Raw genomic sequence first — 20,017 nt, 5'->3', positions numbered from 1 at the left:
CGGAAGGGTAGGGAGGCAGAGAAGCAAGGGACGGAAGGAAGAGAATAAGGGAGGGGTAGAAGGAAGAGATGGGATGGCGCAAGGACATGAGGGAAGAAAGGAGGGGAAGAGGGGGACGGAAGGGTAGGGAGGCAGAGAAGCAAGGGAGGGAAGGAAGAGAATAAGGGAGGGGTAGAAGGAAGAGATGGGATGGCGCAAGGACATGAGGGAAGAAAGGAGGGGAAGAGGGGGACGGAAGGGGAGGGAGGTAGAGAAGCAAGGGACGGAAGGAAGAGAATAAGGGAGGGGTAGAAGGAAGAGATGGGATGGCGCAAGGACATGAGGGAAGAAAGGAGGGGAAGAGGGGGACGGAAGGGTAGGGAGGCAGAGAAGCAAGGGAGGGGTAGAAGGAAGAGAATAAGGGAGGGGTAGAAGGAAGAGATGGGATGGCGCAAGGACACGAGGGAAGAAAGGAGGGGAAGAGGGGGACGGAAGGGGAGGGAGGCAGAGAAGCAAGGGACGGAAGGAAGAGAATAAGGGAGGGGTAGAAGGAAGAGATGGGATGGCGCAAGGACATGAGGGAAGAAAGGAGGGGAAGAGGGGGACGGAAGGGGGGAGGTAGAGAAGCAAGGGACGGAAGGAAGAGAATAAGGGAGGGGTAGAAGGAAGAGATGGGATGGCGCAAGGACACGAGGGAAGAAAGGAGGGGAAGAGGGGGACGGAAGGGTAGGGAGGCAGAGAAGCAAGGGAGGGAAGGAAGAGAATAAGGGAGGGGTAGAAGGAAGAGAAGGGATGGCGCAAGGACACGAGGGAAGAAAGGAGGGGAAGAGGGGGACGGAAGGGCAGGGGGGTAGAGAAGCAAGGGACGGAAGGAAGAGAATAAGGGAGGGGTAGAAGGAAGAGATGGGATGGCGCAAGGACATGAGGGAAGAAAGGAGGAGAAGAAGGGGAGGGAGGTAGAGAAGCAAGGGCGGGAAGGAAGAGAATAAGGGAGGGGTAGAAGGAAGAGATGGGATGGCGCTAGGACACGAGGGAAGAAAGGAGGGGAAGAGGGGGACGGAAGGGTAGGGAGGCAGAGAAGCAAGGGAGGGAAGGAAGAGAATAAGGGAGGGGTAGAAGGAAGAGAAGGGATGGCGCAAGGACACGAGGGAAGAAAGGAGGGGAAGAGGGGGACGGAAGGGCAGGGAGGTAGAGAAGGGAGGGAAGGAAGAGAATAAGGGAGGGGTAGAAGGAAGAGATGGGATGGCTCAAAGACATGAGGGAAGAAAGGAGGGGAAGAGGGGATGGCAGGGGAGGGAGGTAGAGAAGCAAGGGAGGGAAGTAAAAGAATAAGGGAGGGGTAGAAGGAAGTGATGAAATGGCTGAAGGACACGAGGGTAGAAAGGAGGAATGAGAGGAAAGAAGGTGGGGATGAAGAAAGCAGGGCTGGTAGAGAAGCAAGAGAAGGGCGAAGTAAGAAGGAATAGATGGAATGGCGGGAGAAGAGGAGAGGCAAGGGGAGGCAGGAAGGAAGGCTGGTAGAGAAGCAACGGAGGGAGGGAAGGAAGAGAATAAGGGAGGAGTAGAAGGAAGAGATGGAATGGCGGGAGGACATGAGGGAAGAAGCCCGATAAGAAAGGAGGGAAGGAACGAATAAGAGAATAAAAGGGAGAGAGGGAAGGAGGGCTGGGGGAGTAGATGGAAGGTAGAGAAAGGGAAGAAGGGAATGAAACAGAGGAAGAATAGGTGAAGAGAAGGAAGTCAGTGGCAGGAGGGATGAACGTGGTGGGGTGAAGGAAGGTGGAGGAATGCTCCAGGATGAAAGCAGGAAGGAAGGAGATGGGCTGGACAGAGAGCAGGCACTGCATGGAGCACGAGGATTGCAGGCAGAATTAATCAGCACATATTTCCACAACCCCGCCTCTTCCCCAAAAATAGGGGAACATTCTCCCGGCTCAGCGTTTCTGCCTCCGTGTAACAGGGTTTAGTTGCGCGCTCGGTGGGAGGCAGTGGATGATATTGGTTCGTAATTAGATAAAAGCTGCAAAGATAATTAAGAAAAGCGGGAGATCGCATTATGACGATAAATCTCACATGTTATTGGTGCATGAGTTGGATGTGATAGCCAGGGACGGGAGGGGGCAGGTTTGGGGGGCAACGTTTCGAGGTGCGAACTCTTCTTGCTCTTAATAGTAGATAGACCAATTACCCAACTCTGCGGGACTCATTTCAACAACTTTGGAAGGTTGAAAGGCTAAGGCAGCCCGTCACTGGGATCCAACCCCGAAACATGGAGGGAGCTCGAAGATCTGAGCTGTCTGTCTGTGCCCTGAAGGATATGCCCATAGCTCTGAGGCAGGCACATTAATCCCCCAAAATATTTACTGGCGAGCCTAGCTTTCCCTGGAAGGTTACAAGCAGAATGCCGCAGCGCTCCCTCAACCTACTGAGCTATTTTTTAAATGGAAGTCGGAATTATTCAACCCGAAGGCGACGCAGGACAAAGAACTGGAATTGTTCCATTCGAGGAAAAAATGTTGAGCACACCATGAAAACCCCCTGTGCTGGTGAGGCCAATTCCAGCAAACCAAGTATGTAGCCCCTGCTCAGTATAACTCACCCCCTCCCCCTCCCCATGATGGGGGTAGGCACCTTGCCGGCTATTTGCTCTTCATAACTCCACTGCTGCCCTTTCTTCCCATTCCAGGATTCCCAAGGATCGCTCCCTCTTCCCCGTGTCATCCTCAATTACTTCCCCTGCCACCATCGCTCTCCCACCCACTCTCTTGAATCACCTCTGACCTCAGTTTCCTGCTCTCCTTTAATCTAATTTCCACTCCCAGCCCCCGGCCCCCTGTCCATCACCAGCCAATGATCCCATGCACTCATGGCTTTGTAGGCGTTTCTTCTACACAGACGCTATGGGAGCAATTTCCCCCGTAGACAGACCCCCCCCCCCTACTTCCCATTCCAGCGCCCCGAAGATCCCTGTATCTCTCTAGCTCTCGCGGGCAGGTCTCCAGGTGGGCATTCTAAAAGCGTGCTTTGCAATGGTAGCGCCCTGTAGGCCGATTACTCATCTCATCTCGCACTATCGCCTTCCAGCGCCTTGAAGATCCCTGAGTGGCGCTCAAGCTGCATGATCAAAGTCCACAAGAAGTAATAGTTGTTAATTTAGTGCTTAAATCCTGGAGTAGAGGTGGTGAGGACCAACTTTGGTAGGGGAATAATATTTGCAGGTATATTTTCCAAGTACAGCATTTGGAGAACGTGCTGTAGAAATCACAATTTATTATCAACCCTACAGGTAAGGGGTGTATCGGCCACTTTAAAAATAGGCAAATACTTACAGAAAATAAAAACGGGGAGTAAATACCCCCGACAAAAAATGGCAAACAGACACTTAGGACCTTGTGCTCCTGATTTCAGCCACACATCTCCATGGGAATGTTTGGCCTAGTAATGCACAAAGAACCACAGGAAGAAACGACTATTATTACGGCCTGATTGGAAGAAGTCAACTTGTATCTTGTTTAATGTGTATGGATAACTAGGTGCAAAGGAATAATTATTACAAAAACATTTCCTTTTTCTGGTTAACACATTTTTACTCCCTTATAAAATACTCCCATTTGGGAATTGGACATGCATTCTTACTCCCTAAAAAAATCATATTACTCCCAACTTTAAAAAACAGGGAGTAAAATACTCCTGCTAGTGGTGAAGTGCAGTGAAATCTATGCCAGCCATATGAGTGAGCGGGGGTGCGCGTCGTGCCTTCTTCCCCAGCAGCGAGGGGCCATTGATACTAAGATGTGCCTAACAGTGAGGGGTGATGCGATTTATGTGCAACAATAAACAGCGGCGCATGGTGCAGTGGGAAGCTGTGTAATCTACCCTATCCCTACAAGGCACGCTGGTCAAATGACATCATCCCCGGGGAGCGGCAGGGCTCTATAGCCTATCCCAAACGGTGAGCGGTGATGCATCAGGAGAAAGCAAGTGTTTGGTAAACCTCTTCAGTAGCCAGTGGCGGTGCCATCTCCAGCAGAGAGGGACCGTGCATTACCTCCTTGGCCATCTTCCTCGTCACAGTCCCTACTCTATGAGGCGAGTCCTCATCCTGGAGGTAGGTGCTTCCCAAGCCCCCTAAAATAGGTTTTGCTCTTCTCATTATTTTTAAACTCCTCCTCTAATCTGGGTATAAAAGCACTTCTGGCTCACTGAGACTTCCAGTTTCGTTACAAAGCAGATAAAAACACAATGGGGCTTGGGAGGGAGTGATATCAAAGGCCTGTGACGAGGAAGACCTGGACTTGGAGACGAGTAATAAACAATACTGGTAAGTAATCGACATCATCGATAGTGAGCTGCGCATGCCATGTTCACTAGTGAGCACCAGTGTCATCTACTGCAGTGAATGTTCTTGCTTTACAGGCAGTTCTCCAGACAAGATTTTGAAGCAGGATTATTTTATTCTCTATATTTTAAAATTGTGAATACAATAATTTTTTAGGGAGTTCAAAAAAAGTAAGTCCAATTCCGAATGAGAGTATTTAATAAGTGAGTAGGCCTATGAACTGTAAAACAGAAATATTTTGTAATAAATATTTCTCTGCACCAGAGAATGCAGTAATTGGTGAAGGAGAGGTGTGGATGAAAGCAGGCAGACCGGCTCCTAACTCAATTTGTGTTTGAAGTAATTTTACTCCCAATTTTATTGTTTAGGAGTAGGGAGTAAAAGTGTCCCATAACCCCTTTGTCCGTAGGGCTGGTTATAGGTGCTTTTCAGCAGTGAGAGATGCTGCATAATACACAATGCACAAAAAAAGCAAACGATGGAGCATGCTACATCCGCCACAGGGCAGAGCAGCAGTGGATTCTCCACCGTTTCCAGGAAGGAGGAGCTATGCATCGTACACAACCTCATCAGCGAGTGGCAGGCGCTTTACACTATCTGCAGCATACATAGCATAGCAGTGCATCCTACACCAGCTTTAGGAGCGAATGATGGCGCATTACCAGCGAGTGGTGCTGCATTTCACACTCCCTCCACGAGTGAGTGTCAGGGCATCCTAGACCATACCAAGGAATGGGTGCTGCGGATTTCCATGCCATCGGCAGGAGGTGTACATTCAACATCATCTCCAGCAGTGGGGCAGTTTACATCATCCTCAACAGTGAGCTGTGGCGCATTCACACTGTCTCTAGCAATAAGCAACTGTGAATTCCCCACTCCCGCCTAACAGTAGCGCCTTCTACAACCTTCTCCACTAGAGTGCCTTCTTCATCTTTTCATGAACCATGCTCAATCGCGACAAGCAATGCACTCTGTACTATGATATCTCCAAGGGTGAGTGGCCAGTGATTCTGCACCATCCCGCGCAGTCGACAGTGGTGCATTCTTCATCCTCTACAAAAGTGATGCATTTGAGCCCACATGCAAGTATGACTAGAAATGCATTCTCATGTAAACCGCCACCACCTGTGAGTTGCAGCTGATTCTCAAGCAGCAAGCAGTGGTGCATTCGACACCATCCCCAGCAGCAGTGTATTCTACATCTCCAGCAGAGGTGCATTATATGTCAGATCCAGGAGATGCAAATTCGACATCCTCTCCAGCAATGGAGGGTTTTACTCCATCCTCAACAGTGATGTGTGGTGCAAGTAACCCTTTTTCCATCAGTGAGAGGCACGTGACTCTGCACCATCTTGAGTAGTCAGCAGTAGTGTATTGAACACCATCCCAACCAGCTTTGTATTCTACATCTCCAGCTGTGGTGCCTTATATGTCATCTCCAGGAGTTATACATTCGACATCATCTCCACTCTATCCTCAACAGTGCGCTGTGGTGCACTCAACATTGCCTCCACCAGTGGGTCATTCAGCAGTGGTGCACTCTTCATCATCATTGGCAGCGGTGCATTTTACACCATGTACAACTTTGACAAGCATTGCTTTCTTGTGGAAACTGTCTCCATCAATTAGTGGCAGCAAATTGCGCACCATCTTGAACAGTGCGCAGTGGTGCGTTCTATATTTCCAGGAGTGAGCGACGTGCATCCAACGTACGGATTGGAGTGGTATTCGACAGCCTTTTCAGAAGTGAGGAGTGGCACATTTCAAGGTTTGCAAGTCCGTAATATTCCCAGAGTCTTTATTGACAACCCGCAATTTTAATGTAATGTCAGTGGTGTGTGTAATACATGCTCTAGGGACTGGGTGATCCTAATTATTGAAATGGCTGAAGAGGAGTCAAAAAAGCAGAGGGAAGAACTAGATACGTTGGAAAGTAAAATCCAGTACGATTGTGTAATAGCAGACATTAAGGAGATATTAGCACAATTTAATGAAGAAATTGGTAAATTCAAACAATTGACATAAGAAAAGAACATTTGGAAATTAAAAAAAGATACTGATAATTATAAGGAGGAAACAACATTCCCATATTTGGCCCATAAACTTTTGTGAAGAACAAAACAAGACCAGCTTTAGAAATAGACCCGGCAATACGAGACAAAGATGTGTGACTTTCTCTAATACATCTAACAGCTCAAGTGGAAGCGATATTGACAGCACAAACACATCGACTTCCCTTTCGCGTGCAGTTCCTCCTCAATCACCAGGGCCGCAGTTTGTTCGGGGACAAGGACGAAGAGGAAGGGACCGACAATAGGGTGCTCCTCGAATGCGAACCCGACAATGGAATCCAAGTCCACCACAGGGTTGGTGATCCCCATTTTTAATCTGACAGACCACATGTTAACATCTCAGGAAACCAGTCTGTTAAGTTGGAGTTTAGGTTTTGTCCCTACCTCATTCGCAGACCCTTTCCAAACAGAACTGGAATTAGGGACGTTTCCCAGTCTGTTCAGTTACATTTTTTTTCTGCACCTCTGATACACCCATTATACGAAAGGAAAATACGAGGGGCTTGAAACCACCGTCAACGTTCTTACCCATAGCTTCCATGGTCAGTCCTACGATACTGGCTTTTGAGAATAAGATTCTCTCTGAATCTAAGAAATACCTGATTATGAATAATCATCACTGAGACAATCTGAATAAAGAAGAAATACGCTAATCGATCGATAGAAGCAAGGGGTGTTGAGGGCCCACTCCATGTCCCTAGAGGGCTTCCGAAGCCCAAACACCGGAGCAGCAGGCATACGCCCCCTTCTACATGTCTTCAGCCTCCAGACTCACTAGGGCAAATCCCTTGGGAAGCAAAGGCGTGGGGATGTTGAGCGCCCGCAGGGTTAGCCGCTGCATGTCATGTGAGCAAGTGGTGGTGAATCATACGCCACTTGCCCCATGTGGGCAGTGGTGAATTATACTCCACTTGCCCTGTGTGAACAGTGGTCAATTATACGCCACTTGCCCCCTGTGGGACATCCATTTTGGTTTGGTTTGCGTTAATTTGATAATCATGGCAGAAATACATTAAAAAGGGTCAGAGATAGTAATACTTAACTGTCCTGGTGTTTTTTTTTTTTAGAGAGTGAAAGTGTTCCAGCACTCCTCTAAAAGCAATGATGATCCATATGCTTGGAATCAGTACATCCTAGCACGTCCTGGACTAATAATTCAGGTCAGCACACTTTTTTCACCTTTCAGTCTGTATGCCTACATGACAGTGAGGCATGGACAAAAGTTACATTCTTTTTGGTTTTGGTTTGTGTTTTTTAGTGTCTTAGAACTCGACCTCAGGGTTCTTGAGTCCACGTCCTGATGAGGCCCTATTGACAAGTGACGCAAGCACGAGGGGAAAGGCACTTTGTGCCTAAGGCCGAAACACGTGTCGACGACGACAAGACTGCATTATAAGTCTTGTTTCTCTTTTTCATCTTTAAATACCAAGAACTGTTAGAATTGGAGTGACCACTTGACTTGTATCAGGCGAATTTCCGATGATCATGTACTATACCAACAAACCTGGATACCAGAGCACTGACATTATTTATGTGATGTCAGAGTATTGGGGTATAGGTCGCCCACTACTAACCCCCAGTCATATTGATGAGTATTTTGTAGAGTGTATAATTTGCCCCATTTGTATTTTATGAGTCTGGTTATAATTTGTATATGATACATTTGGATTAAAAGAGTATATTTTTTCCTATAGATATGTCACTTTATGTGTTTCTTGATCAAATAATTAGGTCACTCACAGGTGTTGAGTGCAAAAATAGGGGAAACCAGTTTCCTTTTAGTTTTACACATTTCAAGGCGTCCCCACCTGTGAGAGGTGGTGAATTATATATACACCACTTGCCCTGTATGGATAGTGGTGAATTATACGCCACTTGTCACCTGTGAGCTGTGGTGAATTATACACCACTTGCCCCGTGTGAACGGTGGTTAATTATACGCCACTTGCCCCCTGTGAGCGGTGGTAAATTATACAGCACTTGCCCCTTGTGGACAGTGGTGAATTATACAGCACTTGCCCTCTGTGAGCGGTGGTGAATTATACAGCACTTGCCCCCTCTGAGCGGGCGGTGGTGAATTATACGCCACTGGCCCCCTGTGGGCGGTGGTGAATTATACAGCACTTGCCCCCTGTGGGCGGTGGTGAATTATACGCCGCTTGCCCCCTGTGGGCAGTGGTGAATTATACACCACTTACCCCCTGAGCGGTGGTGAATTATATACCACTTGCCCCTTGTGGGCAGTGGTGAATTATACGCCACTGGTCCCCTGTGAGCGGTGGTGCTTTCCTGCACATCTCTGCAGTGAGCTGTCGTGCACTCAGCACTATTCCCAGGAGTGAGGGGAGGCGATGCTCGAGGCCCAAGAGGATGGACGGAGCGAGGTGGGAGGGGCTGGAGAGTGCGGGAAGAAGGATGGAAAAATCGATAGAATGGGTTTATAAAGTAATGTTAAAGGACTGAAGTGTCGACAACCTGTCCAGGCCACGAAATATGGGCATCGGAATAGAGTCCAACTGCGGCAGGCAGCGCGCCTGAGCTTCTCACCTCACATCCTCTCTGGCGCACCGAGGGAGTCTCTAACTTCTGCGCCGTGCCCGCCACTCGCCCCCCCCCACGCCTGGCGAGTTTCTAAACCTCATCCCCTCTCTTCCCATCGTAGACCCCCCTTCCCATCGCCTCTTCTTTCTCTATAGTTTATTCATCTCTTTCCTATCCCTGTCCATCCCTCCAAGCCCCTCTTCCCATCCTAGACCCCCTCTTCCTCTCGCCTCTTGTTTCTCTGTAGTTTATTCATCTTTCCTGTCCCTACCCATCTCTCCCAAGCCCTCTCTTCCCATTCTAGACCCCCCCTCCCCTCGCCTCTTCTTTCTCTGTAGTTTATTCATGTTTCCTGTCCCTACCCATCTCTCCAGGCCCTCTCTTCCCATTCTAGACCTCCCCTCCCCATGCCTCTTCTTTCTCTGTAGTTTATTCATGTTTCCTGTCCCTACCCATCTCTCCAGGCCCTCTCTTCCCATTCTAGACCCCCCTTCCCCGCGCCTCTTCTTTCTCTGTAGTTTATTCATCTCGTTTCTGTTTCTCTTTCTGCATCTCTTCCTAGCACACTCTTTCCTCTGCCTTTTTCCTCTCTCGGTAGTTTGTTCATCTCTTTCCTATCTCTATTTCTCAATCTTTCTCTAGCACCTCCCTTCCCATCCTAGCCTCTCTTCCCTGTGTCACTTCCTTCTCTGTTGTTTATTTATCTATTTCCTGTCTTTGTTTCTACATGTCTCACTATCCCCTCTATTCCCTTCCTATTTCATCTCTTCCCTCCATGTGCCCCCCTCTTCCCATCCTAGCCCCCCTCTTCCCCTCACCTCTTTCTCTATAGTTACATCCTATCCTATTTTTCCATCCTAGCCTCTCTCTCTTCCTTGCACCTCTTCCTTCTCTGTTGTTTATTTATCTCTTTTCTGTCTTTGTTTCTACATCTCTTCCTATCCCTACTCTTCCCACAGCCCTCTCTTCCCCTCACCGCTTCTTTTTGTAGTTTGTTCATCTCTTTCATGTCTCTATTTCTCCATCTCTTCCTAGTGCACACTTTCCTTTGTCTTTTTCCTCTCTGCAGTTTATATTTCCACTGCCATTTAATTATCTTTCCTATCGGTCCTTGTATCCTTTTACGCTCTTGTAATTTCTCCATCTCTTTTCTCTAACTTGTTTCTAGAGCTCTCTCCTTCATGTCTCTGCTCTGTAGTTTCTGCGCCTGTTTCCTTGTCTCTTTTTCTCTCCTTGTCTTTTTTCTGCCGCTTTCCCTCTTCTCTCTTTTTCTCCACCTGCTCGCGTATCTTAATCCCCTTTGCTCTCTCATTTCTCCACCTCTCGAAGCTGTCGCTTCACTGTCTCTTTTGCCTCAGTTGTTGGTCTGTCTTTTCTACTCGCCATTGTTTTTCCGTACTTCTCACCCAATCGCACTTGGTCGCCACAGGCTCTACCTTCGCTTCTCTGGCTTCCTGTGGCTCAGAGGGTTCAGGTCACGGTGTTGTGTATTGTACAACGTGCAGGACATGAGCAAGCCTTGCTCTTCACATAAAGAAACCCTAACGCTATGTCCCTGAGAGCCCCCTCCTGTCCTTTAATTAACCGCAGCTCTACCGAAAATGAAGACACATTGGAGCTTACTGCCAGTATGCACCTCAAAAGTATTTCTCCTCACTATAGGTTCAGGAAGCAACTCATAAGACACCTGTTGTCAACCATCCTGGAAAATAATCTAACCCCGGAGTGCAAGACTGGGTCACTAAAGCACCGAAATGTCCCCAGCGGGTGAACAAATGCACTGTACGAAAACGTTATTCTCCGTTATTTCTCCATCTTTCTTTTCTCATTTACTATTAGTAAATTTGCTATGCTATGTTAAAAGGTTTTATAGAGTGCTCTTAGGCCCAAAGGCATCTTGACGCTAAAGCATCAAGCACAACTACACAGTCCATTATACTTCCGAAGAGGAGCATTTTCAAGAGATGCCTGAATTGCAGATGGTTCGGGTTACCTCTCAAGACAAAAGGAAGTGTATTACATAGTTTGGCAGCCACCACGGAAAAGGCGCGGCCCTCTTGATAGGCGAACTCTAGGAATAGAAATCAAGCAGGCATTTGCTGATTGAAGAGTTCGGGTTGGAAAATATGGCGAGAATTTGTCCCATAGATAATCTGCACCTTGGTGATAGAAGGCCCGATGAAATAAACAAAGGGTCTTAAATTCTATACGCCTGGGTCTTAAATTCTATACGCCTGGCGACAGGAAGCCAGTGGAGGGAACATAGGACTGGAATAATATGGACGCCGTAAGGATTGTTAGTGGCCACCCTGGCTGCCAAATTCTGCAGCAATTGTAGCCGGTGGATCAGCCCCACTGGCTGAGCCAAGAATAGATACACTTTATTGGTATGATATAGGTGTCCCCCAAAAGGTTTGTGACACCCTTGCAAAATGTTTGTCTTGGGTTGATTAAGCTATGTATAAAGTAGCACTGCCATCTAAGACAATGAGAATTTCCTGGAGAAAAGGCTTGCAGTTGGACTAATTTGGATACCCACAATGCCTTGCTGATGTGGCCTAGAAATGGAGATGAACTCAATGTCTATCAGATGGTGTTGTGTAATAGGTGACTTGGCTCAAATGTACAGTCCTACTTCTATATTATCTGGTGGCCGTGCCCACTGGCCATGGCCAGTGGTGCCGAAAAATATACAGTTGGGCACAACTGAAGGCCGTGGCGCTGAAAAATATACAGTAGGCACAGCAAAGGCCACGGCCAATGCTGCTGAAAAATAAACAGTGGGCATGGCCGAAGGCCAAGGACAATGTCGCTGAAAATTATAAAGTGGGCATGACAAAGCGTGTTTGTATAACAAAACCATTGAAATTCAAGGGAAAAAACGTTAGTTGAAGTGCCGTTAAAGTGAGTAAACTTAACGCAACAAAACCCTTGAAATTCAGTGCATTGGGAAACTCAGGACAGGCTTTACTGGGCGCGTTCCCGTTGCAAAGCCCAAGAGCACATGTATATTATAAGAGAAGGAATTCACAATGCCATACAAAATGGCATTATAGTAGATACGGCATTATGGGGGAGATCAACAGGAACACGCCGAGTTGAGCCTTTTCTGAGTTTCCCAATGCGCTGAATTTTAAGGGTTTTGTTGCTTTAAGTTTACTCACCTTAACTGCACTTCAACTAAAGTTTTTTCCTTGAATATATATATATATATATATATATATATATACACACACGCAAAAAGCATTCAGTAAAACAATAACAAAAACTCCCTGCCATATCTCCATGTATTTCCTTCTATTTCTCTGCCTCCTTCATTAGCAATCTCTTTCCTCGCCTTTGTTTCTCCAACTCCTTCCTATGTTTTCCCTGTTGTTACCGCCTCTGTAATATTTCTCTTTCCACTGCCTTTCCTCTAATACTTCCCTCTGTCTTTTCTTCTACCTTCCATGTCTTCATTGCATTCTACACTCTCACTAGCTATACATACACATCTTATTTAGGACTTGTTTGCACATCTCCATATGAAGGAATTGCTTCAGGGTGCTAGTGTGACAAACGGATAATGAGAGTACACTCTTCGCTGTTGCAGCAGGCTTTCTCTGTTTTTACTCCATCTAGATTCTGTCTGAGTTGGTCCTCCATCTTCTACCCCTCTCTGTAGTTTCTACTTACTATGAGTTTTGCTACATCTTTTTCCAGTTTTCTCTCTGTGGTTTCTCTGGCTCTTTACTTTGAATTGTGTTCCATCTTTTTTCTCTCTGGTGGTTCTCCATTTTCTACCCCTCGCTTTACTTTCTCTGGCTCTTTACTTTGAATTTTGCTACATCTTTTTCCTCTCTGGTGGTGCTCCATGGGTACTACCCTACTCTGTAGTTTCTCTGCTCTCTACTTTAAGATGTGCTCCATATTTTTCCTCTCTATCGGTTCTCCATTTTCTGCCACTCTCTCGGTTCTCCATTTTCTACCACTCTCTATAGTTTCTCTGCTCTTTGAGTTGTGCTCCATCTTTTTTCACCCTGTCAATTCTCCATGTCTTTCCACTCTCTGCTGTGTCTCTGTGACATATTCATATGGCCTGTTACTCTATCTTTTCACCTGCCTGTTTCTTTAAGTGTTACTCTCTCTTTCTCTGTTTCTTATTATCTTTTCTGTTTGAACAGCTGCTCCCTCTTTTTCTCTTTCATGGTTCTCCATGCCTTTCCTCACTTGGTCCTGCTCTTTCCCAACCAAATTGCTACTCCCTTTCTTCTTTGTCCTTACCTCTCCACTGTCTCTTTCTTCTTGCTGTTTCCCCATCCAGTTCCTTTCTGTCATTTTTCTGCCTCTTTCTCTAAATTCTCTATCTTTCTCATTGTGCTGTGTTTTCTCCACCATTTTCCTTTGCTGTTACTTCTCTGTCCCTTTCATTGTTCTCTGTAATGGCACAATCTGTCCCTATCATTGCTCCATCTCTTTCCCCTCTTTGTAGTTAGTTCCCCATTACCTTCTCCATTCTATTGCTTCTCTTTCCCTTTTATCGTTTTCTGTATATTCTCCATCTTTTCTCCGTCTGTATTGTTGCTCCATCTTTTTCATCTAGTTGTAGTTTCCCCTTCCCCGTTGTTTCTCTGCCTCTTACATCTTTCCCTGGAGTTCCACCATCTTGTTCCTCTTTTTGTAGTTGCCCCATCTCATACTCCTCCCTATTGCTTTTTTGCCCCTTCCATTGTTTTCTGTACTTTCTCCATCTATTTTGTCCGTATCGTTGTGCAATCTCTTTTGCTCCCCGTAGTTTCCCCATTCATTTTGTTTCTCCACGACTTTCTCTGTACTTTCTCCATCTCTGCCCTCTTTGTAGTCCCCCATCACCTTCTCCTCGCTATTGCTTCTCTGCCCCTTTGATCGTTCTCTCCACTTGCTTCATCTCTGTTCTGTCTGTATCTTTGCTCCATCTCTTCCTGTAGTTTCTGCATCCGTATCGTTTAATTTCTCCATCTCTTTCCTCTTTGTAGTTACCTATTATCTTCTTCTCACTATTGCTTAGCTGCCCCTTTTATCGTTCTCTCCACTTGCTTCATCTCTTCTCTGTCTGTATCGTTGCTCCACCTCTTTCTACTCCCAGTAGTTTCCCCATCCCTTGCTTCGCTTATATATCTGTACTTTCCTCATCTCTTTCTGCTCTCTGTGGTCCCCCGTCACTTTCTCTCACTATTGCTGCTTTGCCCCTTTCATGGTCTATGTACTTTCTCCATCTCTTCTCTGACTATATTGTTGCTCCCTCTCTTTCTGCTTCCTGTAGTTTCCTCATTCTTTTCATTTCTCCACCACTTTCCTGCTTGTAGTTCCCATCCACTTCCTTCACTATTTCTTCTCTGCCGCTTTGATCGTTCTCTCTACTTTTCTCTTTCTGCTTCCTGTAGTTACCGAAAACCTCTCCTTTCGTTTCTCCACCTTGTTCTCTGTAGTTTCCTCCCCTCTTTCCTCCCTTTGTAGTTTCCCCTTCTCCTCCTGCGCCTCTCTAATGATTCTCTGTCTCTTTGTTCCCATTCGGGTTTAATGTGGGTTAGTGCCGAGTGATGCCTCTAGGCCAAGATAATGAACAGACAAAGTACAAGTCACGTTGTTTGATACTTGCCGGTGTTTGATACTTGCCGGATGTGAAGTGTGCTGTGCGTGAGGAACGCTCCGAGCATAGCGGCGGCGCCCTGGGCAGCTGGCAGTGTTTTATCCCGATTTAAAAGGGCACTGGAGGAAGAGTGGGAGAGGCCCCGTTCCACAGAGAGGCCGAAGAGCACACTTCACTTTGGACATCATGCAAGACAGCAGAGGCCTATACATCAAAACTGGGTCAAAGAGAGGCGATCAGGTGAACTAAAGTGATGGGAGACTGGGTGATGGGGAGAGACTTGCCGGTAGCATGGAGGCTTAGAGGGGCGTGCTGCCCCGGCGTGAGCAACAAACACACTCTTGGAAGATGTTGCTCTCCCCTTTAACACTATTTCTAATACAACAGGACACATGTAGATCACAGCTTTGTATCTGAACTTGTATTACTGCATTTTGAAAGCTACCAGGTTACAAAAAAAAATACATTCAAGTAAAAAAGAAAAGTCAGTACCACATTTTAAAGTGAATGGCCATCTGTATATCAAATTCATCCATCCCGTGTGAGAATGCCTCAAACCCCTGGGCCCGGTTTGAAACAAACACATACCCCTGGACCACTGTCGTCAGGCCGAGTACGATAGTTAATTTCACATCCTTACTGTTCATGGCCTGTAAGAATGTCATTGTATGTTCCCTTGTTTCCTCCCTTCCCTTGAAGCGCTTTGAAACATTGTGTATAGGCGCTACTTAAACTATCATATATCATTAGGTGCAGATTATGAGGCACCTGGACTGCAGTGGTGTGGGAGGACTACTTTCGACATTAGAAATAGGGACCATTTAGATCAGAGGCACGCAACACACTCCCTAGGGTGTGTAACATACTTTCTCGATCATGGGACAGTTAGCATGTCCTGAGCAAGTAGCAGGCCCAAGGTTTTGAAGATATTGCTGAACAGGGTGATTGTATTATAACAGGCTTGCATGTGATACTATGTTGTGTTATAAATTGCGTTCAATGGGGTGTGAGGCATCTTGAAAGAGTGTCTTATATGGAGGTCAATACGATGGTGTCCAGTTGGCCTCCCAGGATAAGTGTACAGAAGGGCCATAGCTGGGGTTACCAGAGATCAGTGGAGCCACATAACAGGAGCCAAACCATAAAGTCACCCCAGAAAGAGAAGTGATAACCCTCAATGGCACGACTCTGTGTGCCAAAGTGCTCAAAGTTGCAATGTGGAAAAAGGCTCCATTAGGAATCCTTGCGCAGCTCTTTCAACATTACATCCAGACTACAGTAGCTGTTCGTGATTGGGGTTGGGAGGGGGGGGCACAGAGCGTTTAAGTGAAATAATAGGAAGTTGATGGTTAGGGACATCTGTCATTGTGCTATTTGGGGACAGGGGTATATATGAAATTCAAACCTTTGAAATTCCAGTTGTTTTACATTTTCTAATGCATTGTGAGCTTAGTAGAAAATAGAGCACAATTGACCTTGGGTCTTTCTGTAACTGAGCAAATAAATACAACATCAGCATAAAGAGTGGAGGGCGGGAGTTCAAAAAGAACCGAAGAATGGCAGAAAGAATGGCGAGAGGGGAGGCCGATCAAATAAAAGAAAGAAAGCAATATAGAGCGAAGACTTGAGAAAATAATATCTAGAAGGACAGAGAAAGGCAGAAGAGAGGGAGACACAGGAAAAGAGCGCGAAGTGCCACTCAAGAAGGAGTGAGAAAGATGTACGGTCGAAAGTGAACAAATGGTTGGTTGAGAAAACCACAATGAACGAGAGAAAGACCAAGGAGAGAGCTAGAGGCAGAAGAGAAGGAGCAATAAAAGGTGATAAAGACATTTAAGTAGACACATGAGGGAACTGAGCGACAGAAAGAATGCAAGGACAGCAAGGGATGTGTAGCTAAAATGAAGAACTGTGAATCACTGGAGCAAGAGAAAGACATATGGAAAGGGAGAAAAAAGGCCATTCTGTAGATACACAGATTTGGAAAGACATCAGAAGAGTAATGATAGAGATAAAAGAAGGAAAGAGATTGCACCAGTTAGTAACTATAAGAATTCTTTGAATACATTTTAGATGAAGTATGTGGTCTGTAGCCGACAGACCAGACCGCACACAGACAAGGTATTTGATTAGAGAGATTATTTTATTTACTTTTCAGAATTGGGTCCCCAAAGATAGCCTGAAGACTGAAATGCATTGGACAAGCCATGAACTGCCTGTGTCTTTGAAAATAAACAGGTTCTTTTGAATTTTACAATTGTCAAGAAAAATTCATATAAGAAAAGCCGAGAAACTATCACCATGAACCTATGTAGAATAGTTGTATAATTACAAGCAATTTCGTGTGTTGAACTACACGCAGGGGTCCTGCCAACTTCCTTGGTTATCGTACCTAGGATCCATTCTGCCAAAGATAGAAGAAGGACCAGAAATGGAGGAGACAGACGGACATTCAGGGTGAGGAGGAGACAGGTAGAAAGCAATAGAAATGGAGTGTGGAGAGCAACAGATGAGCAGGGAACGACAGGTAGAGGAGTGAACGAAAGGCAAAAGATATATAGACTGAGAGCAAGATACAGATATACCGAAAGGGAGCGAAGTAAAGAGACGACAGGAAGAAAGCGCAGAAAGATCCAGAGGGTAGAAAGAAAGTTAGATAGCAAAACAGAGAAGGAGCCTAGGAGAGGTAGAGCCATGTTGATAAAATATAAAAAGGTACAAGCATGAGAGAGGACAAATATCCTGAAGAAAATGTACAGACAAGTCAAAGAGAAAGAAAACTATACAAGTAGATGAAAAATGGAGGACGCTGGTACGCCCGGCCTCGCGAGGAGAACGCCATTGAAATATGGACGCCTGCAGTCCTATGAGCGGCTCTAGGTAGGCTCGCCGGTTTGCGCGAAGGCCCTATGTTTAACAGATGGGAATATCTGATGATGGTGATGGAGCCTGCAAGGATAACCATATTATCCATGGCAATAACAAAGGGGCTCATTTTTCACACTCCCGGCCTACGCTCTTGAGAAAGTTACCTCAATGAGGATTCCATTGTCTTGGACAATATTGCGGCAAGAGGAGAGGGTGGTTCCACATTTGGCCACAATTTTTAGGTGAACAATTCTATTTGGGGTACTGCTTTCAAACCCCACCATCGCCTCTAATCAAAACGACTGAAGCCATCTGTCTGTACCCTCCTGCCATAAGCCGCATGCCACCATTACTACAACAGCGTATTGCAATGACCGCGGCACTGTTCATGACTGGCTGATTCGAAAGGAGGGCATGACAGATATTAGGGAAAATGGGGGGATCAAAATAAGTAATTATCACCTAGAAGCTACCAAGAAACCTGCATGTTTGCAGTCTGTCCTTCATCAAATCCATTGGCGCTTTTGGATCTCCCTCTGCATCGCCTTGAGATATTAGATTGAAAAACACTATATCCTTGCAGAGATGCTGCGTCCACAGTGGAAATGGTTAACCTTCAATTTCAACCTTACACCGCCCCTTTCTGCCCCCACCTCGTGCAGGGCCGCAGAATTGCTGCCCCGTGCACACACACAGACTGCAAATATGGAGGCGCAGAGGCATAAATACAACATAAACAGATCTGAGCTGGGGACTGGTCCACTTCCACACACACAAACACACACGTATAATTGCGTATACACATACACACGCAAGCATATACCTTTGTCAGAAGAGAACCTCTGTATATTATACATACATATATTTACACCAACATACCTATATAAATAAAACCATATCTAAAGATGTATTCATATTTCTATGGATGGACGTGTCTATTATTCTTATATTGGGAAGAGGGTTTCATGGAGTGCGTCCTGACCTTAGCTTTGTGTTGGCTCACGAGCAGCTGCATAATGCAGATATGTACACGAATAGACAATATCCCTCAGCAGCACGCATATGGTTCGGCTCATAAATATGTATATATTTCCATACATTGTTCTGTACGGGATATTCCCCGGGGTAGACAGACGGAGTGACGGCGCACGGTGCAGATGCATGCATAATGCAGGACATGCGTTATATTGCTATAACACGTCCGATCGTCCCTAACCCCAAAGCCCTGCATCCGACCGCCTCCGGAGCCTTCCCTCCGTCCGGCTCTAGCGCCCTTAGTCCAACCATCGGTGCCATCTGCATTGGACTTCACCATTTCAGCGCGACCATCTCAAACCCCCAGCTCTTCCCCCTCTAAAGGGCAACCCTCTCCGCTGGACGATGGTCTAGTCCCCGCCATTCAGCCCCCTGAAGCACACTGTGTCCCAGCATCTCCTGCCTCTGCATCCGACCGCCTGTAACAACCCCGCCCCCCCCCATTCCTTGTGTCTTCTGCAGCCAACTCTCTATTGCTGCTTCTTCCTCTAGCCACATCTTGTCTCTTCTGCGTCTAACGTCTGAGTCCAGCTGCCTCTAACCTCCACCTTTCAAGCGCCTCTAACGCCCCCCCCACGCCCCTCTCTCTGCCCCCTCCATCCAGCTGTCTCTCTGCCTTCGCAGCCAGATGCGGAGGGCGCGCGCGCGACCGCACAGGAGAAAAATCCGGAGCGAGGACAGAAAAATCAATGGTACTTACGGCCGCGCTGGAGTAGGGTGACCGTGGTGGAGACTGCCAGACGAGGAGGCGGTCTCTCAGCTGCGCCCCCGCGCGCTCGCTCGCTCTCGCTCACTTCTTCGCCTCTCTCTTTCTCGAGAGGGATGATGGAGGAGAGATTGGAGGGGGGGGGGGCACTGGTATTGGAATAATCAATGCGCCGAGGCCGGCGCGGCGGCGTTCCGGCGGCGACGAGAGGCTTTCTCCATCGATTGACACGAGTGGAGATCCCTGCTTCCCCCCCCTCTCCGGCGAGGACTCATTCACAGCCCGGCGCTCTCTCCCCGGCACAATAGAATAAATCAATAGGCGCTCTTGAGCGCTCGCTCGCACGCGCTCTCTCTCTCTCGCGCGCGCTGGCACACGCACAGGGCCGGCCTCTGGCGTACTGAGCAGGTGCTGGCGGCGCGCGCGCACGCGCGGCATGCTGGGGGATGGAGTCTCTCCAACGGACGCCCGACCGGCGCTCCCCCTCCGCGTCGCCACGCGCGAGGGGGAGTCGAGGCTCAGAGCTCAGGGAAGTGCTGGGGGTCCTACCCTGCCTACCCCTATAGGTCACGCTCTGTGAAATACTCCGTCAGGGACCAAAGCTGTTCGGTTCCTTCCTGGTGATGCACCTCAGCTCACAGGGACGACGCAGATTCTACATTCCTGAGGTAAACAGTTTTATTGGCAGATGCGCTCGTTTTCACGTTTTAAAAAAAACTTTTTGTAAAGGGGGGAGGTTAATATTAGCTTTGCTACTGTCTTCCTATGCTAATTTCTGGTGATGCCACATTTAATTTGTATGTTATTTTTTTAGGATTGACCCCTTCAAAGTCCTGAAAAAAGTGTAGGGGTTGGGGGTGATGGCTCAT

General features: G+C 47.1%; 2 protein-coding genes across 3 annotated transcripts in view; one reads left to right on the top strand and one right to left on the bottom strand.

Annotated features, from left to right (window-relative positions):
- ZFHX2 (zinc finger homeobox 2) overlaps window positions 1–19,486 on the bottom strand; it is a 394,460-nt gene extending 374,974 nt beyond the window's left edge. Inside the window, exon 1 of the mRNA XM_069633958.1 lies at window positions 19,143–19,486. The gene's annotated coding sequence lies outside the window, so the exon portion shown is untranslated. The remainder of the gene's footprint in view (window positions 1–19,142) is intronic.
- Window positions 1–20,017, top strand: part of THTPA (thiamine triphosphatase) — a 1,084,607-nt gene that overhangs the window by 734,334 nt on the left and 330,256 nt on the right. Inside the window, exon 1 of one of the 2 annotated variants that reach the window (XM_069633961.1) lies at window positions 19,556–19,816. The exons of the other annotated variant lie outside the window; for it this stretch is intronic. The gene's annotated coding sequence lies outside the window, so the exon portion shown is untranslated. Of the gene's footprint in view, window positions 1–19,555; window positions 19,817–20,017 lie in introns of those variants that run through there. 2 annotated transcript variants of the gene reach the window in all.

Source organism: Ambystoma mexicanum, chromosome 13 (genome assembly GCF_040938575.1).
Source record: "Ambystoma mexicanum isolate Mex_15411 chromosome 13, UKY_AmexF1_1, whole genome shotgun sequence".
Taxonomy (NCBI): Eukaryota; Metazoa; Chordata; class Amphibia; order Caudata; family Ambystomatidae; genus Ambystoma; species Ambystoma mexicanum.
This window is presented reverse-complemented; position numbering and strand designations above follow the sequence as displayed.